Source organism: Erpetoichthys calabaricus, chromosome 10 (assembly GCF_900747795.2).
Source record: "Erpetoichthys calabaricus chromosome 10, fErpCal1.3, whole genome shotgun sequence".
In the NCBI taxonomy this organism is placed as follows: domain Eukaryota; kingdom Metazoa; phylum Chordata; class Cladistia; order Polypteriformes; family Polypteridae; genus Erpetoichthys; species Erpetoichthys calabaricus.
The window spans coordinates 162,008,302-162,015,898 of NC_041403.2; the positions used below are offsets into that span (position 1 = coordinate 162,008,302).

At 41.1% G+C, this 7,597-nt stretch overlaps 2 non-coding genes across 2 annotated transcripts; both read left to right on the forward strand.

Moving 5' to 3' along the window:
* Positions 1-1,784: 1,784 nt before the first annotated feature.
* Positions 1,785-1,856, forward strand: trnaa-cgc (transfer RNA alanine (anticodon CGC)). Its single transcript has one exon. It is a non-coding gene; the product is annotated as a tRNA-Ala (tRNA).
* Positions 1,857-7,525: 5,669 nt separating this feature from the next.
* On the forward strand, positions 7,526-7,597 carry trnaa-ugc (transfer RNA alanine (anticodon UGC)). The gene has a single exon. It is a non-coding gene; the product is annotated as a tRNA-Ala (tRNA).

Genomic DNA, 7,597 nt, shown 5'->3' on the forward strand with positions numbered 1-7,597 from the left:
CAAATATTTTTATTATTTGTTTTTAGTCATGGCTGTTCCATCGAACCAATGTCCACCAACACTTTATTAGTAATTTAAAAATTAATTTTTCAATTCAATAGTGCAGTACTTGATAGAAATTCCCAAGAACAGTACACTAAAGCTCACAACAGATCACGTCTTATACTTTTTTGATTAGGTGTTTTCCTCATCACAACTCTGACCACCAAATGCTATTAATTTTAAACAACCAAAACTGTCCAAGAAATGTTTTATTTATTTCCTCCTAACCCTCACTTCACACTAAACAGAAACAAAACTGTCCTCCTCACTCCTGTCCCTTATCTACTGATGCTGCCCAACATTACTCGCTTAACATCAGGGCCTCCTAACCCTAGGGGCTAAGTTTAGAATAAGGCAAGGGTAAGTCAGTCACATAAACCCAAAACTAAACATACAATCCAACCCAACTCCAATTGTTTCCTTCCACCATCAGGCTGCCCTCCTCAACTACTTAACATCAGGGCCTAATCCCTGTAGGGCTAAATTCAGAGTTGGGGTGAGGGTTAATCCTTCCTTAACATAAAAAGACTAAATAACACCCAACCTAAACTTACTGAAATCCCACTAGACTGCCCATATTTACTATTTAACATCAGGGCCTGTCCCCCAGTTGGGTTAAGTTCAGGATTTGGGCAAGGAAGAGAGTATCTAAAAAGATCACCACCACCCCAAGCTTACTTACCTCCATTAAAGGTTTCCTTAGTTATATAACGCCTTTCTAATGCTTAAAGCGTTTCACTAAAAATCAACATGTAACAACAGGAGTTATACATTGAAAAAAAAATACAGGGAATCATATCGATATTAGGCGGCACGGTGGCGCAGTGGGTAGCGCTGGTGCCTCGCAGTTGGGAGATCTGGGGACCTGGGTTCGATTCCCGGGTCCTCCCTGCGTGGAGTTTGCATGTTCTCCCCGTGTCTGCGTGGGTTTCCTCCGGGCGCTCCGGTTTTCTTCCAAAGACCTGCAGGTTAGGTGGATTGGCGATTCTGAATTGGCCCTAGTGTGTGCTTGGTGTGTGGGTGTGTTTGTGTGTGTCCTGCAGTGGGTTGGCACCCTGCCCAGGATTGTTTCCTGCCCTGTGTTGGCTGGGACTGGCTCCAGCAGACCCCCGTGACCCTGTGTTCGGATTCAGCGGGTTGGAAAATGGATGGATGGGATATCGATATTAAACCCAAATTAAACATAAATGCAGAAAACACGATTATCGATTAAAACAAGAAAGACTTGGACCCCTTACACTGATCCGCACCTAACACTCGTTCGTATTCTTTCATTTTAAATCCAGAACGTCTATGTGTTTAATGTATTTTTAATTCCCTGTTTGTCATTACTAGATTACATGCGTGGCTGCAGCAAAAGGACGTAAACCTTTAATAAATAACTCGTTTATTTTCGCGTAAAGTATTGCTTTCGGTTCCTTGAATACCCAGAAGACGTTTGGGTGATACCGTTTTGAATTTTATGTTATAAATGGCCTGAGCTCAAACAATGGTTCAATTTTTCCTTCTAAAATTTGCATTTCAGCTCAAATGGGGACTTGATAGGGAAGTCTGACGCTCTACCGACAGGAGTTATTCGGGCTACTGAGTTCAAAATACTTAAGGAAACAATCGGGCCAAATAACCAAAATCCCTTTCTCCCGGGGAAAAAAATAAAGAAATAAGACAGGGAACTCGCATTACTTTTAATACTGGAGGTCAGTATGTTCTCATTGTGACCGCAGAGATCATGGGTATATGGTGGGGATGTAGCTCAGTGGTAGAGCGCATGCTTCGCATGTATGAGGCCTCGGGTTCAATCCCCGGCATCTCCATACGGCACTTTTAAATGCTGTATACCTCAGACAACTCTGCTTAATCTTAAACGGTAGTCTAATATAAATTAGTTTACATACCTCATGTTTATACTCTTCCTGGGATATTTCAAATACGTACATTCTTATAATTCTGAATGTAAAGCATTTTATTTAGACACTGCTGCATAACAGGTTTCTGAAAAAGATCGATGTGAAAAGCATGATAGATAAATAGGTAGATAGACGTGAAATGTACTACATAATAGATAGATACATCCATCCATCCATCCATCCATTATCCAACCCGCTGAATCCGAACACAGGGTCACGGGGGTCTGCTGGAGCCAATCCCAGCCAACACAGGGCACAAGGCACGGAACCAATCCCGGGCAGGGTGCCAACCCACCGCAGAATAGATAGATACATAGATTGATAAATAGTTTATTTGTCCCAAGAGGATATTTAGAAGCTTAATAAATACAGACAAATGAAATACTACACTGAAACATGTAATACAGAATTTTTCTGATTATATAGAGATTGAAGGTTAGGGGTACATAAGCCTTACGGCAAAACATGGGTACACTTTTCCAGTCATAAAAAATATTTTTATTTTGAAAGGATCACTCAATCTATCTAACTTTTAATCCATGATCTATCTCATACTTTACAACTATCCCTCCACTTATCAGATCTGTACTGCTATCATTGAATTATACATTTATTTCAAATATTTTTATTATTTGTTTTTAGTCATGGCTTTTCCATCGAACCAATGCCCACCAACACTTTATTAGTAATTTAAAAATTAATTTTTCAATTCAATAGTGCACCACTTATTAGATATTCCAAAGAACAGTACACTAAAGCTCACAACAGATCACGTCTTATACTTTTTTCATTAGGTGTTTTCCTCATCACAACCCTGACCACCAAATCCCATTAATTTTAAATAACCAAAACTGTCCAAGAAATGTTTTATTTATTTCCTCCTAACCCTCACTTCACACTAAACAGAAACAAAACTGTCCTCCTCACTCCTGTCCCTTATCTAGTGATGCTGCCCAACATTACTGGCTTAACATCACAGCCTCCTACCCCTAGGGGTTAAGTTTATAATAATAATAATAATAATAATACATTTTATTTATATAGCGCCTTTCCCATGCTCAAGGCACTTACAGAATATAATAAAGAACGGCAGAATATACAGTATATAGCATTGTACAAACCAGATAAATAAATAAAGAAGATTAACACAGTAAATTCTGAAAAAAACAGACAACATAATCGATGGTCTAGCACACACATACAGGTTACATTAGCATCTTGACAGAGAAGTAAACTGAGAGAAAGGTAATAAAGTCAAGTAGAGCTAAAAGCCTTCCTGAACAGATGAGTTTTGAGTTGTTTTTTAAAGGAATTCATGGAGTCAGCTGACCTGATTAATTTTGGTAGGTCATTCCAGAGTCTGGGCGCTATACAGCTGAATGCCCTGTCACCCATGGAGTGTAGATTAGTGAGGGGCACAACAAGATTACCAGAATCAGAGGACCTTAGTAGGCGGGCAGGCACATAGTGATGGAGGAGGTCACTGATGTAGTTTGGCGCGAGGTTATTTAAAGCTTTGTAGGTTATTAGTAGGATTTTATATTCGATTCTGTAGGACACAGGGAGCCAGTGAAGACGGAGCAGGATGGGTGTGATGTGCTCGCTGCTGCTGGTTCAAGTAAGGACTCTTGCAGCTGAGTTTTGAATAAGCTGGAGCTGTGATATAAGATTAGAAGGGGCACCTGCCAGTAGGGAATTGCAATAATCGATGCGGGATGTGATAAAAGCATGGACAAGTTTCTCAGCATTAGAGAAGGAGAGGAAGGAGCGAACACGGGATATATTACGGAGGTGAAAGTAAGAAAGTTTCTTAATGTGATTTATGTGGGTGGAATAAGTGAGGGAGGAATCAAAAATGACACCAAGATTTTTTACAGTAGAGGCAGGTCTGATGAGATCACTGCCAAGATGGACTGGGAAGGAGCTCATTTTATTAAGTTGCATTTTAGTCCCAATTTGCAGGAGTTCAGTTTTATTGCAATTTAATTTTAAAGAGTTTTGCTCCATCCAGGTTTTAATTTCACTAAGGCAGGTTGTGAGCTGAGAAAGCTCTGATGAAGTTCCACTTTTAACATTGAAGTAGAGCTGGGTATCATCTGCATAAAAATGATAACCCAATCCATAACTACGGATAATATGGCCAAGGGGAAGCATATAAATACAGAAAAGCAGAGGACCAAGGACAGAGCCCTGAGGGACTCCTTGTGTGACTGGTGCTGAGTTGGATCTGCTGTTGCCAAGACTAACAAACTCTTGCCTATCACTCAGATAGGACTTGAACCACTGGAGGGCAGTGCCAGAGATACCCAGCATGTTCTCCATTCTGGACAGTAGGATGTCATGTCTGACTGTGTCAAATGCTGCACTGAGGTCTAACAGAATTAATATGCTAGTTTGTCCAGAGTCTGCTGCCATAAGCAAATCATTGGTTACCCGTAGCAGAGCAGTTTCACAGCTGTGCCGCGCCCTGAAACCAGACTGAAAGTGTTCCATCAAATTATTAGAGGTTAGGTAATTGGTGAGTTGGGAAGCTACAACACGCTCAAGAACTTTTGACAGGAAAGGTAAGTGGGAAATAGGCCGGAAATTGTTAAGATTGTCAGCATCAAGGCCAGACTTTTTTAACATTGGGGTTACAGAAGCAATTTTAAAAGTGAGCGGCACAGAGCCAGTGTCAAGGGATGAGTTTATTATTGTTGTAACAGTCGGGATTATGGCATGAAGGCAGGATTTAAGTAGTGTGGTGGGGATGGGGTGCAGTACACAAGTAGTCGGCCTCATCTTACAAAGCAGGTTATTAACAAACGCAGAGGTGACTGGTGAGAACTTAGAGAAGGAGCTGGATGGAATGGGAAAAACAGGGAGAGATATAAACAGATGATGTATTTATGTTAGTTGAATTATTTAGATCTTTAATTTTGTTACGGAAAAAGTGGAGGGATTCCTCACAGACTTCAGTAGAAGAGGTAGTTGGACCAGATGCGGGTTCGAGTAGTTTATTAACTACAGAGAACAAAACCCTTGGGTTATCATGGCCACTTTCTATTATTCTGCCATAATGGGTGTTCTTGGCAGAAGTTAGTGCTTCTCTGTAAGCTCTTTGGTGGTCAGAGAAAGCCTGGATGTGCACGGTGAGGCCAATCTTACGTGACATTCTCTCAAGGCGTCGGCCAGCTGCTTTCATAGATCGCAATTCTGAGTTATACCAAGGAGCTGAGCGCTTAAAGGAAACCTTATGTTTTAAAGGAGCTGTTTTATCTAATGCTGAGTGAAGGGCTGAGTTATAGTGGTGAACAAAACTATCTAGTGTTGGTGGAATAGGTGCAGACAGTAAAAGATCAGAAATGGATCCAGAAAGGATAGAGGGACAGATATTTTTAAGGTTTCTGTAAGAAATTTGTCGTTTACAGGTAAGAGGTGGGATAGGTAATGAGACAGTGAAAAATACTACTTTATGGTCAGAGAGTCCCAAATCAGTGCTGTAAATGTTGGCAACAGATAGTCCAGAAGTGCAGATCAGGTCCAATATATGACCGCCAGAATGGGTTGGAAAATCAACATGTTGTGTCAAGTCAAAACAGTCCAGTACGGACAGGAATTCATTTCTCAGTTTAGATGTAGTAATGTCAATATGGATGTTGAAATCACCAAGAAGCATAATTCTCTGAGAGTAAGAGCTTAGGTGGGTCAAAAGTTCAATCAGATCGGATAAGAAGGATGCATTGTATTTTGGGGGACGATAGAGAACAATGAGTGAGACAGGACCTGATTCCGTTATTAGTTTAAGAGCCAGGCACTCAAAAGACAATGGGCAGTCAATTGGGATTCTTTTAATGTTTAAGTCTTCTCTGATAATTACTGCCAGCCCGCCGCCTTGTCTTGAGCTGCGAGGCTCTGAGTGGAAAGTGAAACCAATTGGAGTCGCCTCTGTGAGAGACGCAAATTCATTCGGTTTTTGCCAAGTCTCCGTTAAACACAGAATATCAAGTTTGGTGTCAGTGATGAGTTCTGACAGCACCAATGCTTTGCCATTAAGAGACCTCGAGGTAAACAGTGCAACATTACATAATGAGGCTTCTTTCTGCACAGAGCCGCAATCAGGGTTTATTTCCACATAATGCAAATTTGGCACACCGACAATTCTATTTCCAGGGTAATGAGAAGGACGGCGTATTCCTGAGCAAATGCTGCCGGTGGTCTTTTCATTCGCAGCCCGGCGGTGGCGGCGACCTGACCCGCGATGTATATATTTCGGGCGCTGCAAAATACCGGCGTCCTTTAGGATGTTGCAGTCAGACCATTTGCTCTGGACAAACTGTTTAATAAGAAGGAGTTTGTCATGAGAGTATTTTAGCATGATACTGGGCAATACTTATCTGAATAGCAGTGGAGAAGCAGCACAGCACAGCGGAACCGGTAGGACAGGCGGGTGTGGTAGAGTAGGTGAGCGGCGATAGTAAAGCTGCAGAAAGCATAGCATGAGGAGGTAGCAGGAGTTGGAGGTTCCAATACACAGCCACAAACTGTAACGCTTGTACAGTACAATAAGGCAAGGGTAAGTCAGTCACATAAACCCAAAACTAAACATACAATCCAACCCTACTCCAATTGTTTCCTTCCACCATCAGGCTTCCCTCCTCAACTACTTAACATCAGGGCCTAATCCCTGTAGGGCTAAATTCAGAGTTGGGGTGAGGGTTAATCCCTCCTTAACATAAAAAGACTAAATAACACCCAACCTAAACTTACTGAAATCCCACTAGACTGCCCATATTTACTATTTAACAGCAGGGCCTGTCCCCCAGTTGGGTTAAGTTCAGGATTTGGGCAAGGAAGAGAGTATCTAAAAAGATCACCACCACCCCAAGCTTACTTACCTCCATTAAAGGTTTCCTTAGTTATATAACGCCTTTCTAATGCTTAAAGCGTTTCACTAAAAATCAACATGTAACAACAGGAATTATACATTGAAAAAAAAATACAGGGAATCATATCGATATTAAACTCAAGTTAAACTTAAATGCAGAAAACACGATTACCGATTAAAACAAGAAAGACTTGGACCCCTTACACTGATCCGCACCTAACACTCGTTCGTATTCTTTCATTTTAAATCCAGAACGTCTATGTGTTTAATGTATTTTTAATTCCTTGTTTGTCATTACTAGATTGCATGCGTGGTTGCAGCAAAAGGACGTAAACATTCAATAAATAACTCGTTTATTTTCACGTAAAGTATTGCTTTCGGTTCCTTGAATACTCAGAAGACGTTTGGGTGATACCCGTTTTCAATATTACATTATAAATGTCCTGACTTCAAACAATGGTTCAATTTTTCCTTCTAAAATTTGCATTTCAGCTCAAATGGGGACGTGATAGGGAAGTCTGATGCTCTACCGACAGGAGTTATTCGGGCTACTGAGTTCAAAATACTTAAGGAAACAGTCGGGCCAAATAACCAAAATCCCTTTCCCCCGGGGAAAAAAATAAAGAAATAAGACAGGGATCTCGCATTACTTTTAATACTGGAGGTCATGATGTTCTCATTGTGACCGGAGAAATCACGTGTATATTGTGGGGATGTAGCTCAGTGGTAGAGCGCATGCTTTGCATGTATGAGGCCCCGGGTTCAATCCCCGGCATCTCCA